At 40.7% G+C, this 22,833-nt stretch overlaps 1 protein-coding gene across 1 annotated transcript in view; it reads right to left on the reverse strand.

The window, feature by feature from the left end:
- LOC119844855 (transmembrane protein 211-like) overlaps nt 1–22,833 on the reverse strand; it is a 156,769-nt gene that overhangs the window by 47,641 nt on the left and 86,295 nt on the right. The gene's annotated exons all lie outside the window — the stretch shown is intronic.

The following is a 22,833-nucleotide window of genomic DNA, read 5'->3' on the forward strand; positions in this document are numbered from 1 at the left end:
GTCCTCTATGTTTGTTCCTTTGTGGTTGCTATGGTATTACCATACATTTTTCCATGTGGGAAAGGAAACCCCATGGAGACCAGATAATAAAAGCTTGAATTTCCAGGGCTCTGTGTCTCGTCTCTTGACCTGTTTGAAATTGTCATTCACCAAACCTACATTCACTGCATCCAAATAAACATCCAGCCATCAAGGGAAACATTTAAAATGGATTGTTAGTTGTCAGACTTGATGAAATATACACTATGAAACCTGCATTTTAATCCGGTTTGGAGTCATCCCTTTTAAAGATTGTGTTGTTTAAATACATCTGTGCTGTCATGTAATAAAGTTTCCTTCCCCAGAATGTACATTTAAAAGTCAAGTTAACCAAACCAAAATGATTTTATATTATGGCCAACGACAGTTCAGTCAAGTCCCTCACACTGTGTGTGACCTCCACAATGTAATAGGCACACTCGTCAGTGAACTAATGAGGTTGCCCAGAATTTCTGTAAGTCGATGGATCATCATTCTGTCATGACCATATGTCATGATGTAATAATGCTACATCAAGACATTATAATTTAATGTTACCACTATGCTTCGAGTAAGGATGTCAACTTGGCTTTCTCACCTTCATCTTGACAACCTTATGAAAATGATTGCCCATTACACTCAGCATATTTCTGGTGCTGCAATAAATCTGAGAGCTTGAGAAACATGAAACTTAAAAGAAAACCACTTTCACTTTTTTGACTGAAAAACAATGGTACTCATTTAGTGTGTCAGTCAAAAATAAAACTTATAGCCATCAGCTCTGACTTCATGCGCAAAATATATGGAATATTTCCATCCATTAGATTGGAATATTTGTAAAGTTGGATTTTTGCTTTTCAATGTCAGGTTAATTTTGTTACCTTACCATTAAATATATCCAGTCATAATGCACTGAGTGTTGGTGCATTCAGTTATTAGAGAGGAATTTATAGTTCCCTAGCAGACAAACAGCAGATGTTTCAGATGGGAAATAGTTCTGATGTAAAATGGCAAATTACGTATTGAATCAGTCTACTTGACCTTCACATGTCAACTCTTTCATTTCTGTGTGACATATTTCAAAGATATTGGCCTAGTAAACTAGGCATATTCAATTTGGTTTTTATTCTCTCTCCCCTTTCAGATAAGTACATGCTATATTGCATATAAGGTATTGCACTCTTCATCCATCAAAGAATGATATGCAACAGTTGACATGTGATTGTCTGCTCAACTCCTTAGACAAAGACGGAAAATGAACCACAGTCCTATAGACATAATAGACTTTTAATGGATTTAAGGGACTTCTACACCAACACCCTGTAATGGGGAATCCAAAAAAAGAAGAAACAATCCCTCATGCAAAGATTCCTTAGCCAAAAGGGATCTGAAGAGCACACCCTTCCACCTGCAAGGCTTTCATGCCATGGAAGAGAGAACTCGAGCTTCTGGGACAAAGTCAGCTGTTCTTCTGAAAAGGATATTGTACCTTCATTGGTTAAAACCTAAGAAGCATGTATTTATGCCCTAGTTTCTTCTTGCCCCTGGATGGCTCGCTGATCATTTGAACACAGTGTCCAATTCATTCCTGCATATACTTCAGATTTTGTCTCTTGGCTGAATGGGATGCTGGGACACTAGCCAGCTTGCAGGAAATGAAGACAAGGTTGTTGTTTTCTGCTTTCAAGTAGAGCAGGCAACATTTTTCTTCTCAGCCAAGGTAAACAGGTAAGGTTAATTCATCACTGATTGTTTGTGACAGTTGGGTCCTGTGAAGATGACTGATGTCCCCAAAAGAAAACCTTAAAGGACAATTTTTCAACAGACGGTGAAGAAGGTGCACTTGCAAAAATGCACACATACTGCGCATGCAAAATACACAGTTTTGTGCATGTAAATCATGTAATTGCAAGTATAGGTGAATTTTCAGATGTGAAATTGTTTCAGTGATACACAGAATGCATGTTCACAAAGCTATAGCTCCCTCCTTTGAAAAATTGCCTCCCTACTCAGTTATATGTAACTTTACATTCTTGTATTTTTGTACACTAGTGACAACAGCACAGTTCACACACACGATAAGGCTTTGTAATAAAGGTTCCTCACAGGATTCCCCTGTCACATGAGCCTGCACTCCAAGAAAAAAAAATCACACCTTCTTACAGTTTAAATTGCAAAGAACAATATTACTTGGGAGTGTGCATGGGAGGGGAGAGGGGAGGGGGGAGAATATAGCCTGTATAAGGCTTTCAAGAGAGATTTATTTTAATTTATAAAGTAATGTTACTCTAATGGCCCACTACTAGACATGCTACAGTTTAAATACTCTTCATGGGTTAAAAATGTGACCTTAATTAACTTGCCTTTGTGTGCCTAGTTCTACAGGAACAGCTCATTGCATTTTCAATTTAATTTAATTTGAATGATAATTTAAAAGGTGTTTGATGCAAATGTGACCATCTGCATCCTAACAGCTGATACAGTTTTTAAAAAATGAGTTTGTTAGGGGGTTAGCTTGATTGAGAAAACAACTGCAGGATCCTAAGAAACTGCCAAAAGGCAAGATTATACTTATTACATATTTACAAGGTATCTGTATATAGGATATCAATATTTTATCCAGAAATATTTTAACAGTGTTTTTTCAATCAAAATGTGGCTGGGTATCTAGCCTTTGGAGAAAGGAGGGGGAGAGCAGAATTTTTTGGCAATCTAGCCATGCTACAGCGCAGTTCTCTCTTGGATGGTGCATATTATGCAGTTATTCTCAAACTGTGGTCATCAGAACTCTTCCTGCTGATCCACAGCATGAGACATTTTGAGAGGCAAATAGTGAGTGGCTGAGAAATTAGGAGGGTCGGGTCTGATCCTCTGAACAAAAAGGTTGGAGAAATAAAATATTCAAAGCTGGGGAAAGTTAGTAATTCTGGGTCTGATTCTCACTGCCTTGACCCTTGCCTGCTCATTTACTCTTGTAAAGTGGGCAGGAAACTCTACCATGCTGCCCTGGAGGGCCCTGACCTAGGTAACTGGTGCAGTTCCATTGCACAAAGGGAGATCAGGATTTGGGAACCCACTCAGGGGCTCCATAGCCGATGTCTCTTCCATAGGAGATCTCCAGGACCAAGGAGGGAGTGGAGTAGGCATGGTTCATCCATAATTCTCCCACGCACAAGGGAAGAACACCAGCCACAGGAGCTACTGAGCAGCTCCGCTGCCATTTGCCAGCCCAGGGAGGACTGGTTCCCACAGCCAGCACAGAGATCACCAGCACACTGTTCAACCAATTAAGCTCAGGATTCGGTGGATAGTTTTATGTGAAATCTTCAATTTTAAAAGGATGGACTGGGTTGTTGCCTCTTTAAAATATTGTTGGCTCCTTCCAGCTCTGAAATATACATATGCACTATTCTGACCAGATATGCTTAGATGCCAAGCAGTGCCTAAGATACAAAGATTTGGTGCTTAGATACCTAATGGGAAGACATCTTAGAAATACTTCAGATAACCAGATAGACACGTTTTGCTCTTCCAAGGCATAAATACAACCTTTTTACTCCTGGTTGGGAAAAGGAGCAGTTCTATCAGATCTGCTCTAGGAATTATTTTGTGGGGGAAGTTCTCTGGCCTGTGTTATACAGGAGGTCAGACTAGTTGATCACAGTGGTCCCTTCTGGCCTTAGAATTTATGATGCACCTAATTCAGAGAACCAAGAGCTCAATGAAGGAAACAGATGCAGTTCAGACACAGCCTGCAGAATGAGATGAGCGTGATGTGGAATAGGGTGAAAAAAAGAAAAGGCACTCAGCTCATAATTTCTGATAGCGGAAAGCTAGTTTACATTTACCAAGCATTTTACTCAATTGCACATTTTAACTGGAAATAATCTTATCCAAATACAAATGGAATAAAAGATTACTAGTAAGTTATAAAATAGCATCAGAGACAATCAATTTGTTAGGTTTTTGATCCATGCTAATGCCACTTTAGTTTCCCCAAACACCAAATGCTTCCTAAAATTAAGAGATCACGTTTTTATGGCCAAGATTGCAAGGAATTTTTTGATCTTGTCATGCCTAAACCTAAACTGTAAGGTCTCTGTGACAGGCATTGTGTCTTTACTTTTTCTCTTGGGCTCTTAGAAATAATAAATAATAACAATGATAATAATAACCTTTTGTCAGAGTCATCACTCAGCTGTCAGACTGAATAATTTGATAAAATTAAAACATTAAATGTTGCACTAGCTTTCCTAGAACCTGGGGTTGAATTGATTACTGAGCTATTTTTGAAGTAATATGATCAAATGGGCTCCTGCCTCTGAAACAAGCTCTTGAAATGAAGCCAAGAGCACCATTTTGCCAATAATGTTTCCTTGTTGAATGATTACTTTGCCTTAGCAGGGTATGTAAATTTCTCTGTGCTTTGGATTTGCAAGAGACAGAACAGCACACCCCTCACCCTGCAGCTAAGCCTTCTTCTCCACTCCATGCAGGGGAATTGTGTTTGAAAATTACAAACATGGTTCCCAAAAAACCAGGCATGAACACCATTGAAAGGGTCCACGAAGAGGAGGAAATGGCATTAAAAATACTTTTTAAAAATTGTTTTCCATCATATGCTACTGGAATTTAGAAAATGGGTGGTGGTGGGTTTGGGGTTTTTTTTAATGGTTCTAATGCTGAGTTTTTCCTGTCCACACAGTATCTATAAAGTGCCCTAACACCTGGGTTAGTAGGAATGTAGGTGACACCTTTTAATTAAACTTGCAAACACCATCCCCTTTGAAAGTACAGCTCGTGTCTAAAACCATTGGAAGAGGAGAGAGAGAAAAATGTCCCCTGACATGCTAATAAGGAGAAGCAACTTGGCTTGACTGGAACACAAGAGAGCTGAGTTCAATTCCCAGCACAACCCACTGATTTCCTGGGTGATTCTGGGGAGTCATGTGACCTACCCTTTGCCTCAGTTCTCTATTTATAAAACAAGTTTAATACTTATTTACCTCACAGTGTGTCGTGAGAATGAAATCCATTAATGGCAATGAGGTGCTCAGATACTAAAGTGATGAGGGCCATATAACCACCTAGGTAGATTGAGGCCAGGAGCCAGGATTTCCTCTCTGAGTATTCTAACATATACCCATGGACCGGGCCTGCATCCAATAGCCCGAGGATTGGATACTGTTAAGATGAGCCTTGTGTCACAGTTGCATCAAGGTTCTGTCCCTAGAACTTCAGAGTTTCAAACTGACAGCAAATTATCTTTCTATACAAACAATCCCCACGAGCTAACAACTGTGAAACATTTACAGCTTGTAGTCTAAAAAATGTGCAGTTTGAAAGTGTCTGTAATAAACTGTTTAAGTAGCTATAATCTCAACACAACAGGAGAGACAGAAATCCCCTCCTCACCCCACAGCAAGTCTGTGTGTATGCAAATCCTGCTTTCGCTACCTAGGGGAACAAATAACCAGACAGACTTGTTTTTATTTTTTTAAGGAATTAATTTAAAATTAAGTGTGAGGTGAAATCACACTCAGGTACGTTTTCTAGTGAATGTCATGCCAGTGAGACAGTGTTGCAACTACTATTATTACCACTGGGGGACAAAATAAACCATAACCATCCCTGCTCTATTTTTGGAATGGAACTGTGTTCAGATGGGTAATTTCATAAAGCTGGGCACCAAATATGGGCTGTTAATTGTATGCCATTTAATCCTGACTTAATTACTGTGTATACTTGTCCACTGAATGAAAGGCTGGAGTCTCTTTAAGCAAAGCACAATATGGCTTTGTACACGCAATAGAGTAAGGGCTAGTCCTAACCTGAAAATTAATTTATTTGACTTTGATACACCAAGCAAGACTGATGGATTATATTACCTACTTTGCACCTATATACTGCCCTTCATTCGAGGATCTCAAAAGCTCATTCCTAAAGTGGGAATGAGTAAGTTTAAGAACGGGTGAGAGACTTTGGCTTTTTGAGCACCCTTGAACTTTAGGATCTTTATGTAGCTGTGCTTCCTGGAATGGCTCCTATAGCCATGAGTCAGTACAGAATTCTCCAAGACTTCGGGACAAATTCTGCTCATAGTTGCACTCATCTTTGAAGTCAAGGGAGTTGTGCCACTGTATGTATGTGGAGATATTAGTTAAGAAGGAGCCTAAGGCAAACTGGGTGGTTTGCCAGTACAAGCTGGATTTGAGTCATTGAAGCTTAATTTTCAGATAATAAATGACTGCCAGCCTTCGCTATGCCAAATTCACCCATCCAGACTAAGAAAAGGAAAGCATGTGTTAATTCAGTCTATCAAGGCTGTAATCACATGGTTCCCAGGGCACTATTACAGGAGTCACAAAATCCTTGTTAAAGAGTACATAAATTCTGAGTCATGGAATTTTAGTATCTCAGACATGGGAGGTGTTTATAATGGAGGTGGGAAAGATGTTACAGAAGATTTATATCACAGATACTTAACTACTTACATATTTATGCAACATTTTTCATACCCATCATTAAAAATGTGTTTTCTGTCATTTCCTGTGTGCATCTTAAATTGGGACATGAAAAATCACAGTAACTTGGAGAGAAAGTACATCGGCCTACAACTCACCATAACATACAGTTGTCTTGTTATCTCACACTTCAAACGCCAACGATATTTAAGTATGTTAACTGTCATTTGAGAAGACCAGAGCTTGGCAATATTTTGCATCTTCCTGTTTTAGATAAGACACACAAGTAAAGTTATCAAAACCTAGAATGGTTGAAACCTTATCTAACAAGCACAACCTGTCATTATTCCTTACTGTCTTATAGGCACTTGAAAACGAAATGTATGATTTATAAGTTTCTTACCTGTGGCTCTAACACTACAAACTGTACTTGTATTGAAGATTTAGGCACGATATTTTAAAAGAAAATGGTGTCTACATATAATTAAGTTCTTAGGACGGTTTGAAGGAGTTTCTTGAATTTCATAAGAGATTGGGGTGACCAGACAGCAAATGTGAAAAATCGGGATGGGGGGGTAATAGAAGCTTATATAAGAAAAAGACCCAAAAATCGGGACTGTCCCTATAAAATCGGGATATCTAGTCACCCTATAAGAGATCCCAGTTTATTAACTAAGGGACAGCAGTGAGGAGTTGAGAAGCTGGATGTGGCATGGAATCTCAAGGTTGTATATATAGCATTCACTTCTGATCCTACATACACTAGTTTTATATTGGTGTAACTCTCTTACACCAGTGTGAGATCTCATTCAGGCCAGTAAAATGCCAACCTCTGGGGAGATCTTTACACCTCCAGCAGAAATTTGGAGAGATACCACCCACTAGAAAAAAGCTTTTAGAAGCTCTTAGATTCAAATTATGGCTCAAAACTGTCTCATTGCCCAATAATGGAATTTGGCTGGAACATGGGGAGTGAATTTGCTAAATCAGATGCCACTCTAGTAGCAATACATCTTTTTTTTTAGCTAGTTAGTGTTGCTATTTCTCCAAACCCTCCCTCTCTGACCAACTGAATACATGTGAAGCCAGTTTGAGCAATAGTGAAATCACAGAGCATTTGGATCCTCTTCTCTGCATGGGAGCTCAAAGCAGCACTAGTGTAATTCAACAAGAAGCAAAACATATTTTTATTTATATTGGCTACACACAAATAGCTTATTATTTGTAGTTGTCTTTTCTTGACATTTTACAATAGCTTCTTCCAAAAATATTAAATGGCTTCTGGCACTCAGTCTGACCATCACACATCACTATGAAAGACTAGTACAGCAGCTACTTTGCATGAACACTGAGGGAAGTGCAAGACAAATTACACCTGCTATGTATTCTCCGCACCCTGTCCATTTTCACTACTATCCAACATCTTTGTTAGGAACAATACAGTGTAGCTCCTAAGGGGAAAAGTCTTTTTAACTGGTCTGATAGAAGGACTGCTTAGATTTAGTCTGTCATTGAAAATCCTCCCATGCTTCTTTTATAAACATACAAATACCAAATGGTGGACCTTATCCAAGACTGTCAGCTGAATGTCCTTTGCTGGCCTGCAAAATGCAAAATGTGAAGTTTCAAATACATTATTCTCTCATCTTTATATCATCTTCATGTTTGCTTCAAAACCTCTCAACGACACATGTTGCTTGTCAGCCGTAGTACGCTCATAAAAACTGGGGAATTCATCTTCTTTTCCCCTTGGAACTCTGTCAGCATTTCCCTTTGAATAAACCTGAGACCATGCAGCTTAAATGAATGGCATTTCCTATCAGCTGTTTTGCCAAGCCCAGTTGGCATGCTATGTCTGGCATGCCATTTAGTTCTGCTAACAGCTAGATCTGTTAGTGGTATGAGGCTTTTAATGTCTCTGTTGTATGAGAACAGCTTTAGAGTTGTGCTGGAAAATCAAAATCTCCAAAAGCTTGATATCTGAGCCCTCTCCCCATTGCATCCTTATAAATTAAACATAACTGCTGCTACCCACTCTTGTAGACAGCCATTTTCTAATAAATCATGTAAATAGAGTCTTGGAGACTCACTGCCCTTTATTTCACTAGAGTACTGTAACTCAGCTGTTAATTGGATCTGAGATAAAATCCATTTTACTGCATGTTCCTTAAACAAGGTTCTGAAAAGTCTTTCACATTCTAATAAACTATGTCACAGGCACAGATGCAGACACACAATCCAAAAACCAAAGAGGAACTCTACAGCAAAGCTGGCAGCCAAAGATAAATCCAAAGTCTTCCTCTTAATGGCTCTTCAGGGGGCCATTCCTATTTGTCTGTTTTCTTCAAGTCTTTGGCATTTAGATGAAGATCCACTTTGAGCCCATTTCATTGAAAGATACAGCATGGCCTACCCTGACTCAGTATTTAGGCTGTGCCCAATTCCCAAATGAGTGGTTTCAAAAAGGCTTGACAAAATGTAGCCACTTATGAGCAATTACACCAATATGTTTGTGGTACCTTAACCAGGCTGAGAATATTTTATCCTGTTGGATGTGATGTGCCTTCTTTTATGGAAAGTGATTAGAAAATCCTAAAATTGTAATTTAGTTAGGAAGAAGACATGCTGTGTGATCTTTCATCTCTTACTCTATGCTGGGCTCTACAGTTGTGTCTTTGTAGAGAACCCAAAGCTTGACAAGTAAACCAATCCCTTCCATGTATAACATAATTTACCTGCTGAACACCTTATATGTACAGTATATTACAGGAAAACTTGTGTTAGAACCAGTTGAAAAATCCAGGGCTGAATGTTACTGTCAGTTATATGTGTATAGCCCCAAAGACTTCAATTGGATTCCACATGTCAGTGAAAGCAGAATGTGGCTACTGTACGCTGTTTATAACTGGAAATTACAGTCCATTAAAGACTGTTTCCATGAAAGATCTCAATCTATCATTAAAACCCCATTTTTTGACATGGCATCTGTAATCATTTTAGAGCACTGTGATAGCTGGAATGGAAGTACTTGTTTACATGTAGATTCACTTTTTTAAAAAAGGGATCCTGGGTTTATTGGCTGGCTTAACTTGATTACTCTACCTTCACAGTCCTAATTAATGTTCAAGCATCCAGAGGGAATTGCAAGAAAATTAGCTTGGCGACTTATTTGGACTTGCTACAGACCAAAGAAGCCTTGCATTCACAACATGCAAAAGCAGCACTTAGCCTCTCATTAAAAAACAAGCTGAGCTACCTATAATCTAATTGTTAAAAAAAAAGTCTTCTGAAACTGCAGAAGTGTTGTGGGCAGTGGGTCTCTTGATTTAACTTTAAATCTGATGCCATATTCCAGGGACATAAAAACAAGCTATGGAGCCTTTTACCTCTAGGTTTGAAAATGCCAGTTTGCGAGTGACAGGAAGTTGTTACCATCTAATGGTTATTTGGTGACCTGTGTAAAATACGTAGGGATCTCAGTCTAGTTCTTAGTGGACAGGTGACCCTAGCAAAAAAAAAGACCTGGCTCAATTGTTGGCACTCTCAGTAGAGAGACCAAGAATTGAGGTTGGAGGTTAAATAAGGCTCTCATTCCCAGAGATCCCTCCAGGTTAGCTTTGAGGTACGTTGGCAGAGCAATGTGCAGAAGCTTAAGTCTCTAGAGTTGCTAATCTGGCACCCTTCAGCAGCACTACATTAATTTAAAAGTACTTTAAGAAAAATCAGTTAGTATCTAGGCACAGTGAGTGAAGATCTTGCATGGAAGAGAGACATACAAAGCATAGGTTCATGCAATGCACTGTCTCAGAATGAACATGTGTGAACCTGCTGGCAGCATTGACAGGAAAATAATAAGTTCATGTGGGAAGTGTTACTCTGGGTATATTTTGTTTACTCTGGTTATATTCCTTACTGTGTGTGCATGTGAAGGACAGTGGAGAGGTTCACTCAGCTGGCAGATTTGTGGACAAATGATAACACTAAAAACGTAGTTTATCCCCACAATGGCTCGCTACTAAATGCAAATCATGATAATGTTCCATGACGGTTTTTTCAATGCAAAAGGAATATGGAAACTTTGCAATCACTCCCCCTAACCCACAGACAGATTGCACCAGACTGAAAACCAGAGCTACAAAATCATGCCTTCATGCATGGATGTGCAATACTATTTGCAATCCTTGTAGGATTTCCCCACCCGCTGGGTTCAGGTTCTACCTCCAAGTCTAACATTATAGAAAATGCAAACAACTTGCTCTTTCATCTATGCACCCACATTACAATGATTTTCATCAACATTTTCAGAAGGGGGATGTGCTCCTGTGGCCCAGACAGAGTTTTTGCTGTTTGACTAGTCCCATATATATGCATGCACATAATGAAAAGTGACCTGTGCAAAATCTGCTTTGTTTTTGAAGCCCTCCTTGAAACCCCAAATTGGCAATTCATTTACCTTAAATACAAGGCAAGTTTTGTCTCACTAAGATTATTAGAAACAGGGGGTGAGGTATGCTATACCCAGATGGTAGCGCTCAAGGTGAAATTTAATATATTTAGTTGCTTAAGAGCATTAGCCGTGTGTCATAGCAGATTGTAGAAGTGCATTTCATCCATTAAGGATCTCTCAAGCACCTTGACTCTTAAGCAGCAATTTTCATTAACTATTATCTAGAAAACAATTAATTAAATCTTACAAAATTATATTTGGGTTTCCTTTGCTACTTTGCATCCATGAGAAGAGTTAGTGATCTTGCAAGATATTTCAATTTGCTAAAGTCACTCCACGTGCCCTGGAAAAGTCAGACTCATTTTCTTAATTGACTGCTCCTGCTAGTTATCTTTCTTGTTTGAAATACCCAAAGCATTATCAACACAAGATGATTTATTACCTGAAGTAGTTTTAATTTTTGAAAACAAAACACAGAGATGGGGGGAGGGGTGTCCCTTGAAGGAAAACCTTTACTGCCTCACATTTCTTACAAATTTAAGGAAGACTGTCTCTCTAACAGGATGGGCTCAACACTGACATACACTTTTTTCTCATTTCACCACAAACCATTGAAAATAGCGCCATTTCTGGGGGGTAAACACAGTTCACAGGGTCAAAACAGAATGTTACTTATTCATGAATTTTAAAAAATCTGTGGAGTTGAACACTCATGAAATGAGGCTTTTCACAGGAACAAGAGGCGATGTTACTGCCTTAGTATTTCTGCCCCAAATCTGCCTCCTCAGTACAAGGAAAGCAGCAGAGGTCCCATCACTTGAGGCATTTAAAACTGGACGGAACAAATTACTTTACTGAAAAATATGGTGAAGGATATAAAACTGCAGTGGCTGGGGATGGGATAGAGGGCTTAATAGGTATTGTCCATCTTTAATTTCTATGATTTGACAACTTATACTCAGCTTACCTTGGGGACACATTTTAAAAATGCCTACAGAGTGGGGAAGGAGAGAGAGAGAAAGAAAGAGAAACAGAAATCTTCACATGTACACTTTAATAAATTTATCAGACACTTGGATACCACCACAGTGGTGGTTTAAGAACCAGGGCAAGATAAATAGACAACCAGTCTCCTGGAAGCAATTTTCTTGCCTTCAGCTACAATATGATGAACATGATCTCTTTTTTTCTTCTCTTAAAGATGACCACCAAAGGTGGAGAGGAGAGAAACCAGACTGTTATTCATGAGTTCCTCTCCATGATGAGCTCAGTTGATTCAACTGGAAAAAGAAAGTAAAATTGTCTCCCACAAGAATTTCACTGCTATGTTGAAGCATTCTTTCCCTTCCCACTTCCACCCACTGATGGCACTGTAGTAATATCACAGACTGTTCCATGCGATGCTGAATAAATGCTCAAGTTAATTTCACTTAAAGATATACCACAAAATAATGAAACGTCAAGATGCATCCGATGAAGTGAGCTGTAGCTCACGAAAGCTTATGCTCTAATAAATTTGTTAGTCTCTAAGGTGCCACAAGTACTCCTTTTCTTTTTGCGAATACAGACTAACACGGCTGCTACTCTGAAACCTGTCAAGATAGCAGTGATCTGTCTGGAGATTACAGACTGAGGTCAGTTCAGGCATGTCCATGGTTCTCCACAAAAACTGTGTGTGTTCTGTGAAATGTGTGAGACTCACAGTACAGGTTTGCATGAATCCTATCCCCAAGTCCGGTAGTAAATGGTAGTCTTTCCCCACACTCAGATTTGGTGATTACACTTTTCAGGAGTTTAAAACTGATGGATATTAATTTTCTTTGCAGTTTGCCTGTGTGCCTAATGAATTTCTGAAATATTCACCGAGACCATCTATCTATAACTTTTAGGCATATATATGGCTCCCATGTTACCACAGCACCTGCATGCTTCACAGTCTTTTATTCTCATAACAACTCTATGAAGTAGGGAAGTGCGGCACAGAGAGATTAAGTGAGTTGCCCAAGGTCACACAGAAAGTGTGTGGCAGATAAGGTAAATAAACCTGGGTCTCGCTCCCCATCCAAGACTGGTGCCCTAGCTATTGGACAAGCCTCTAAGTTCCAAAGTGTTACCAAGAAATTTTGATTAGATTATCAACGCTGGAAAAGGTAATGTCATGCTAAAACGTCCACAGAATTTTGGGCATAAAGTGTTTCTGGTGTCTAAAAAATGTCTGTTTTGTTTTAAAAGCTCTGGTGAGAATTGAATAGTCACTAAAGTGTGCCTCCCATATCTACTAGTTTTTTAAGGGCTTTGAGCCTGATTTTCAGAGATGCTGAGCACCTGCATGACTCATTGTCATCTACTGGAGTTTTGTGTGCTTTGTGATTTTCCGAAAATCAAGTGTAATAGCACCAGCCAGATTTTAAATATATTTGTACTGTTGTGTGAACTGATCTGCAAAGCTGTTAATAATTTCTGGAAAGAAGTAAATCAGGGCAGGCAGCATTGTCAAAACACTTTAAAACTCCCTGAAAAGGGGAAGAAGCACTTGCTGACAGAATCATCCATTCTGAAGCCAACAGACATGTGGCTAAACACTGTTCTATACCCATATGTGTGTGTCTGTGTGTACGTGTACAAAATATGAAGGACTTTTAATTACAGAACATCTTGTATTGATTTTGTCATAAATATGTATAAAGACACAGAGATGAAGTAAAAGCAGGGGGCATTTCAGGGGCCTGCCTTATGTCTAACTGGATTAGAAGGAGTTAATTTGGATTTATTCAAGACAGGATAATGCCTTTTGCATACTAATAGCAAATTGACCCGACAGTGGGGTGAGTTTTGGCTTGGATCTCCACCAGACTTGGAACAAATGCTTGATGTCTGGTTTGAATGGACTAGGATAATAATTTCCAATACAGACACACACACAGACCTTACATCATTTTGATATACTATAGTCCTGCCCTATCACCAGACCCAGTGGTATTTTATACTTTTTGCTATGAAATAGTTTTGTGAAGTCTGCAGATTATCCCACTTTTCTGACTGCATTTCGTTACAACACATCCTATTACAAAGCTGTTATAACTCTACAGAGCCAGGCTACCACCCTATCTGGCCTGTTAATACATCCTCCTCTCTCCTTTCGCCGCTTGCTAATAATCTGCCTTCTGCTTTGCAGTCAGCTGTGAGTTTATTAAGTAAACAGCCAAAGAGTTGTATTACAAATGGCCTTCCATTAAGAAGATGAATTCAATAAGGCCAGGATTTGGCCTGAATAGTGTCTTTCCCCTGAACATGATTTTGTTGAGAAAGCATCCAAACATCATTTCAGTCTTCTGAATGCATGTTTGGAGCTGGAAGGGTGGGATCTTTACTTTGTATTTCAGTAAGGATTTGCTCAAGCCAACATCTTCCCGAGACACTGAGAAATAATGATTATTTTCTGGTTGAACCTGTTTTCTGGAGTTAAAATTGTTAAGAATAACAAATTATGCACCACTGTTCAGCTGCTTCCTTTAATTATATGGATGCATTTTCCTATATGATTTATATCAGGGTTTGTTAAGAGGGAGAAACAGGATAACAAAGAGCCTAATCCTGTTCCTCTTCAAGTCAATGGTGGTAGTTTCTGCCACTTCCTTCAGTAAGAGTGGAATAAGGCCCAATTATGATACAGATACTCGTAAGAAACAAACGGGCCCAAATCCTATGACTAGTATTTGTTAAACTCAGTCCTTGGTCACCATCAACAGCATTTGTCACAACTCATTACCTTGTAGGAAGCCTAGTGACCTTTCCCACGGGGTCAGGTTGGAGCGAGGAAGAAAAGAACCAAGACAAAAGAGAGAGGACAAGATTTTACACTTCAGAACAGAAATAATTGAATTTTATTGCTTCTGAAATGTGCGGGATTGATAATATTGGTGACAGGAGTTTTCCCATTATGTACAGTTTAGGAACAGCATGGGTAATCTTCCCTACAGAGCCTTGCCAACAGGTTTCAGAGGGGTAGCCATGTTAAACTGTATCAGTAAAAAAAACGAGGAGTCCTTGTGGCACCTTAGAGACTAACAAATTTATTTGGGCATAAGCTTTCATGGGCTAAGTGGGTTCTAGCCCACAAAAGCTTATCCCCAAATAAATTTGTTAGTCACTAAGGTGCCACAAGGACTCCTTGTTGTTTTAGCCCTGCCAACGTGTTGCAGTCCCAACCTACAGGGACCAAGTCTAAGACTGAGAGGATATTGAGTCTTTGCTCTCTTTTAAAATCGCTGGCCTCTCTGCTGTTATGACCGATTGCGACAGTGTATGGTTGTGATCTGTAGACACCTATCCACTAAGAACTCTCAGAGGGTAATGATGTTTGCTCACTACTGACATAAAACAAGATTTGGAGCAGTGAGCCAGAGGTGAAAATGCTCTGTATTCCTTCAGCAATCTACAAGACATAGAAGAAAACCACACAGTGTAAATGAAGAAGGGCTGAATGAGGCAATGGGCCTACCTGTAACATTTACAAAACTAAAGACAGCAGGAGAAACTTTCACACTGTGGACTTCTTTGGTAGCAATTCAAGTTCTTGGTGCATAAGACTAAGCAAAGGGTCTTACCAACCTGAATTTGGACTGAATTTAACATTTGGGTGGTTCCAGGTTCTCAGATCTCCTAGCTTTCCCCCTCCTTTCATTTTAACTTTCAGTTTCATATAATCTGATTTCTCTAGTCTTCTGGGACAAACTGATTAATTCCTTTTTCCACCTCATGGTCCCATATGTCCCTTGTTCAATCTTTCCTGCCTCAGTGAGATCTTAATAAATGCTGCTTGTGGGAGAACTGGGATTGGATCTCAGAACTGTAATTAATTTTTTACTTCCTCCATTGCTTCAAAATGCTATTTATAGTCTTCAGTCCTTGAAGGATCACAGGTTTTCAGGCTGACTTGAAAACCTGACTAAGATTTCTGCTTTTGATTAATACTTTGCATCCACCTCTGTTTCTCCTTCCTGCTTGGTCTGTTTTTTTTTTTTTTATCCATTCTGTTCTTAACAAATGAAAACATTGACAGGTTTTCAATTGAAACTGAACTCTGGAAAAAACAATAATGTAGTATTTTGTCTTTCCTTACACTCTGTTATTTGAAAAGGAGTACTTGTGGCACCTTAGAGACTAACAAATTTATTTGAGCATAAGCTTTCGTGAGCTACAGCTCACTTCATCGGATGCATGCAGTGGAAAATACAGTAGGGCAATTTTATATACACAAAGAACGTGAAACAATGGGTGTAACCATACACACTGTAACAAGAGTGATCAGGTAAGGTGAGCTATTACCAGCAGGAGAGAAAAAAAACCTTTTGTAGTGATAATCAAGGTGGGTCATTTCCAGCAGTTGACAAGAAGGTGTGAGGAACAGTGGGGGGGGGGGCGGTAATAAACATGGGGAAATGGTTTTATTTTGTTTAATGACACATCCACTCCCAGTCTTTATTCAAGTCTAATTTAATGGTATCCAGTTTGCAAATTAATTTCAATTTAGCAGTACGCACCTGCTGAAGTAAAGAAACAGATTGACAGAGCCAGAAGAGTACCCAGAAGTCACCTACTACAGGACAGGCCCAACAAAGAAAATAACAGAACGCCACTAGCCATCACCTTCAGCCCCAACTAAAACCTCTCCAGTGCATCATCAAGGATCTACAACCTATCCTGAAGGACGAGCCATCGCTCTCACAGATCTTGGGAGACAGGCCAGTCCTTGCTTACAGACAGCCCCCCAACCTGAAGCAAATACTCACCAGCAACCACACACCACACAACAAAAACACTAACCCAGGCACCTATCCTTGCAACAAAGCCCGTTGGCAACTCTGTCCACATATCTAGTCAGGGGACACCATCATAGGACCTAATCACATCAGCCACACTCTCAGAGACTCGTTCACCTGCACATCTACCAATGTGATTTTTGCCATCATGTGCCAGCATTGCCCCTTTGCCATGTACATTGGCCAAACCAGACAGTCTCTACGTAAAAGAATGAATGGACACAAATCAGACGTCAAGAATTATAAAATTCAAAAACCAGTCGGAAAACACTTCAATCTCTCTGGTCACTCGATTACAGACCTAAAAGTCACAATATTACAACAAAAAAAACTTCAAAAACAGACTCCAACAAGAGACTGCTGAATTGGAATTAATTTGCAAACTGGACACCATTAAATTAGGCTTGAATAAAGACTGGGAGTGGATGGGTCATTACACAAAGTAAAACTATTTCTCCATGTTTATTCCCCCCCCACACACACACACACACTATTCCTCACATGTTCTTGTAAACTGCTGGAAATGGCCCACCTTGATTATCACTACAAAAGGTTTTTTTTCTCTCCTGCTGGTAATAGCTCACCTTACCTGATCTTGTTACAGTGTGTATGGTTATACACCCATTGTTTCATGTTCTCTGCATACATAAAATCGCCCTACTGTATTTTCCATAGCATGCATCCGATGAAGTGAACTGTAGCTCATGAAAGCTTATGCTCAAATAAATTTGTTAGTCTCTAAGGTGCCACAAGTACTCCTTTTCTTTTTGCGGATATAGACTAACACGGCTGCTACTCTGAAATCTGTTATTTGAAGGCTTCTTAGTCTAAACCAGCTACTTGTGACAATATGTCCATTTCCATACCTAGTAACAATGACCTGCTATGTCTGTAATCTCCCCAATTGCTTTCTATTGTCTTGGTGTCTTTCTCTCTCTCTCTCTCATATCAGCTCTCAAGTATTTAACACTAGAGCACTGATTGTGAGCCAAATGGATGCTTAGGACACTCAGACAAGAGCAGAAAGATGTAGGCAAATTGAAAGGAGTTCAGAGAGGAGGAACAGAAATGATTAGGGGTCTGAGGAGGATTGATTGAAAAAGAAAGATGTAAAGAGCTTGCAGCTGTTAAGAGACAATTAAAGGAGACCATGATGAGTATTTGAAGGATGTGATCACTGAATAGTAATTATTTAGGGTGGTACAATGGAGTATAAATAAAAACATGATGAAATTAACAAAATGAAAATTTAGGCTGAAGATCAGGAAAAGCCTTCCCAGAAAAGGAGAGTCCCCCTTCACACAGACCCTTTGAAATTACAGTAAGGATCTCTGCCTCGTTACTGAGCGACTCAGTGCTTCAGCAATGGACTGGAAGGCTGCATTCTATATGCTAGGAAGCTGAACTTTGCATAGTGAGTGAGTGTAAATTTCCTCCTTCCCTCTGTTTTGTATGAGATTTATACCACCTCCTTACACATGGCCTCTTTATGGCCATAAATCAAAGTCAGGGAGGAAGCTATAGCTAGGAAACGGGCATCCTACAACCCAGCTCCCTCCCTCCTTTCCCACCGCAATGAAGTTTCCTTAATACACATCGTTATCTGTGACTGGCATGAATTCTGTCAAGGCAAGGCAGGGAGGCAGAACAAATACAACCCCATCCCTGGAATAAAGCAAACAACTTACCACTGCATAAGGCAACTGTAAAATACCTCCGGTTCTCCCCACAAACCACCCTCTCCTGAACCCCGCACAGATATTCGAGATCTGGTGAGGCAGATTAAGTTTTTCAACAAGATCTCCATTTTTCAACCCGATTTCCTCCCCCTCCCTGTTCTGCTTGGATTTTTCAGGCACCCCCAAATCAAACGGGCTTGAAGAGAGCTGTTAAGCCTCTCTGGGGTCAGATGGGTTTATTACAGAGAAAAGCACCTTCTCTGATCCATGATGCAATTACAGCTGGCCAGGCTTCTGGGAGAATTAGCACAACATTCAGTGCCTTGCTTGGTGGGACTTCTCAAATACGCATGAAGCAGAAGCCTGAGGAAAATAGTCAGGTTGACAGCACTGCAAATCCTGCATTGCATGAGGCGCCCATTCCTCCATGACCTCCCCTAGTCACTGCTCCAAAAGGTATTGTGGGGCTTTCAGCCACTGAAGCTTTCAGGCTTCTGTAAAAGGTGAAGTGGAGCAGGAACTGCGACAAAGGAGTGCACTGGAATGCAGCACGGGGCTGTGCGCGGCTGCCTTCACTAGTGAACTCACAGTGGGGCAGGTCAGCGAAGTTCAGAGCTTCTCGTGTGGCTCATTGCACAATCTGGTGGAAGCTGTAAGTGCAGGAGCTCATGCAGTATTTACAGGGCAATGGGAAAGAAGCACTGTGTATGTGCAGCAGCCTGCACCAAAGCCCTTTGCAGCCATTATCTTCGTTCTTGTAATATGCTTTTTCCATGCAAAAAAAACCCACCCCAAGGTGAGTCTAGGCACCAGACCGCGAGTTTAACCCCCTTCCTGTCCTTCCAGCACACGAGCCAGATGGGATTAAATGTTAAAGTGCCAGCAAAGGGGGCTCAGTGTAGTTTCTGAGCTGCTATTTTCCGCTTTGCTTCCTAAACCTCTCCTCTTCCCCAAAGGGACAAACTGTGTGCGCCTTGGACCTGTGCCTGACAGTGTTGTGTGTGTAAAAGCTCCACCTGATGCTGCACTAAACATACAATAGCTGCATCAGCTGCCCAGGATACAGGGGAACAAAGTGAACTGAGCCACCTCCTCAGGCACTGAGATCATAAGTCATTGGCGCTCCCAGCTCCTTGCCAGCCTATGGAGGTGGAATCCAGCACTCGCCCCATTCTGTGGAATTGCCACAAGGTAAACTGGAGGACTAGCCAGTTGCCTAGCAAAGGAGGCTGTGCTTGTTTTAACTCCATGGTACCCACAGCAGAGATTACCTGACAGCTGTGAAAAATGGCCTGGGCAGTCAGCACGGGAAGCTCCAGCTCTGCCAAGCAGTTAACAACATGCTTAATAAAAAAAAAAAAAAAGCAAAGCTGCACAGATGCTTTGGTTGTTAAGTTTGCAATTCCCCACACAGCAGCCAGCAGAAAGTTCGTTTAAGTAACAGTTGTTCCCTGATGTATCACAAAGCAGGTACACTGAAAACGAAAATCAGGTCTGATAGGCAGAGATTTTGCCGTCTGCTTTTCCAACGCAAATGCAGGCAGAGTGCGAGGGCAGAGAGAACGTACAACCCAGCAACACAGAGAGACGCTTGGCTATGGTCAGAATAGCCTTGTGAAGAATCTCCCGGTGGCTTCTGATTATTCTCTGCAGATCATTGCTTAGTTAATGTTTGTACTCAACTTTGGACATGGAAGGTGTCATGTATGTGCTGTGTCTAATGAGTATGTGTTGATTTCTCTAGGAATACCGGGACAGATTAAAAACCCCCAGGACTAGAGAGAGATGGGCTGTCATGCAGGTGTGCAGGGGAGTGGCAGTATACAAAGACCCTCGGCCTATTGGGCAGCTAGCAGCAGGGCCTGTCATAGCTGCACTTTCTGTACTCAAATATATGTGACAGGAGGAGAGAAGGCAGGGCTGTGAGTTTGGCCCACTCCACACCAGCCCATGGGGAGATAGCCAGTCTCTTGTGCAATCAGCTACTCAGGAAGTGGGGGTTATGACTTCCTGAGCGAAAACCCTTCCAGGAGCTCAACCTGGGGCAGTCAGGTTTGCTCAGGCTGTGCGCAAATCTCACAAGCCAGCCCTATAGATCCTAGAAAATAAGGGATTGACAAGAGGTCTTGCTGACCACAGGAATAAAGCTCTCCCAGAAGCTATGAGCCATGGGGCAGAAGAAGCTCCAGTTTATCAGCTGGTGTCCAGCATCCCTCCTAATACAGCTCTGCATGGTATTTCTTCCCCCACTTTAACGGATTTTCTTTTTCTGCAAACCTACACAGCAGGTGTCTATGCTGGACCCGTGAGAAAGGATCTGCTGAAAACAGCAAAGAGGAGCCTAATGCAGAAAGTAAAACTTTATAAAGTGCTTGGGGATGGCAAAGCACTTTGCAGGCATCTGCTAATCAAATCTGACTATAAGACTGTATGGGTTATTTTCTCCACTTTACAGAAGAGAGACTGAGGCACAGAGATGCCTTAAGTGGCTTGTTCTAAGCAAGGCACACAGGAAGTTGGATACAGCAATAAGGAGCCCAGAGAGTCCCAAATCCTTGTTCTAATAACTACAAAGTCTCAGAGGCAGTGACCCAATGCTTTGCCTCAGTGCTAAGAGTCTTCCAGCAAACATGCCCAATTTGCCTCTGCCAGCTGCATTCTTTTCTGAAGACATCCCTCAGCTGAGCCCTAAACCTACCTCTGACCCCTTCTACTCTCAGGGATGAACTGCCTTCAGGACTGGAATCTTAAGAGAATTCTCCACTTAGCATTGTCCACATGATGCAAGTGGGACGAGACACAGGAGGTAATTAAATCTCTTGTACTGTGTGTCGTGACGTGCTTAGGCATATGTTGTACCATGTCTCTCTTGCAGCCTGGCAGACCTTATTAACTAGAATCAGGCCTGCCCCAAAGGATCAGTGTTCCAGCTCCAGGAAGTGCTCTTGGCTACCAAAAGGAGTCCCCATCATGGACCAGGGAACCCACTTTGCAAAGCACAGTATGAAAAGAACAATAATATGGTCCTTGCCCCAGACATCATTAAACCATCACCTGCTGCACTGTGTTATTCAACATCAAACAGATACCTACATAAGGAAGATGGTTAGGTACACAAGCTGCATATTTAACAGGAATCAGAGCTGGGAGCAGGGGAGATTGTCTTGAATTTATCACATTTTTCCCCTTTAATTTTTTCTTCTGCCCACCCATAGGCTCATGACTCTGTTACCTGGAATTAGGGCCAAGAGCTGGGTGCTGCTCCCTTTGTAACCTATCAGCACTGCTCCTAGGTCAGCCAGAGAGTATAACTTGAGAGCAATGGGGTCCAGGAAACAACATTAATCTGACCAGTAAGAGGTGCTTCTTTATCACCAAGGAACAGAGCTTGGAACTCAAACACAGATCATTTGGCTGACAGTGCAATCAGCAGATAATTGTCCAGCCCGCTAGACTACTGAGAACATGTGGTGTGAATGCACTAGAATGCAGCCATATATATAAAAGCCAATCCCACTCCCTTCAAACTCTCTTATGTCCTCCCATCTCTGACCTGCTCAGGATTTACACTCCAGGAAAGTCTTTACCTTCACTGTTAATTTAAATGCCAATTATAAAATTATCCAATGCGCAGCAGAAACACAGTTAGATGTGATCCAAATGGTGTCACTATAATTATGGTAATTATCTGAAAACTAGCCAATTACTTTCCTAATCTTCATGCCAGTTTGTACCTAGACAGCAGCTGTTCTGAAGCAAATTTGTTCTCACATTACTGTACATTTGTTAAAGGTCACGGATGTAAACTCTACTCTTGTTTTAAATATTTAAAATGTCATAGAGTCATGTCGTTTGTAACTTCTTAGATTTTTTTTTCAAAAATGACAGGAAGGGGGGAAAAAATTTATATGCCAAGAGAGTATTTGGAAAAGTGATTTATTAATGAGGCCTGGCCAGGAATTTGTACACACTCAGGCATATCACAGAGCTGTCAAGTAACTCTTGTTTGCTTATTCCTTTTTATCCACATCTACGGAACTGGAAGCTGCCAAAGGTGTTTTGGTTTGTAGTTTGTTTGCAGTTCCACCATAGTTTAATCTGACGGGTGAACTAATTGGCATTGGAATTACAGTTAAAAGCCTTTCCAGTAACTGAACAGGACTTCATAGTCATCTCCTCTCCTGAATCCATAAACAAAACCAATTTCTCTCCATCCTCCAAAATCTCTATTCAACTTCCTGTTCATTGGAGGATCCTGTGTAAAGTCTCTCCCCAACAGTCCATTCCTGTTCCCATTCGAGTCAATGGGAATTTAGCCATTAACTTATGTGGGACCAGGATTGAATCACTCATTTGGAATGTCTTCTATATATTTGCCTCTCCTCTTAACATCTCATCTCTTG

Source organism: Dermochelys coriacea, chromosome 17, assembly GCF_009764565.3.
Source record: "Dermochelys coriacea isolate rDerCor1 chromosome 17, rDerCor1.pri.v4, whole genome shotgun sequence".
Lineage (NCBI taxonomy): Eukaryota > Metazoa > Chordata > Testudines > Dermochelyidae > Dermochelys > Dermochelys coriacea.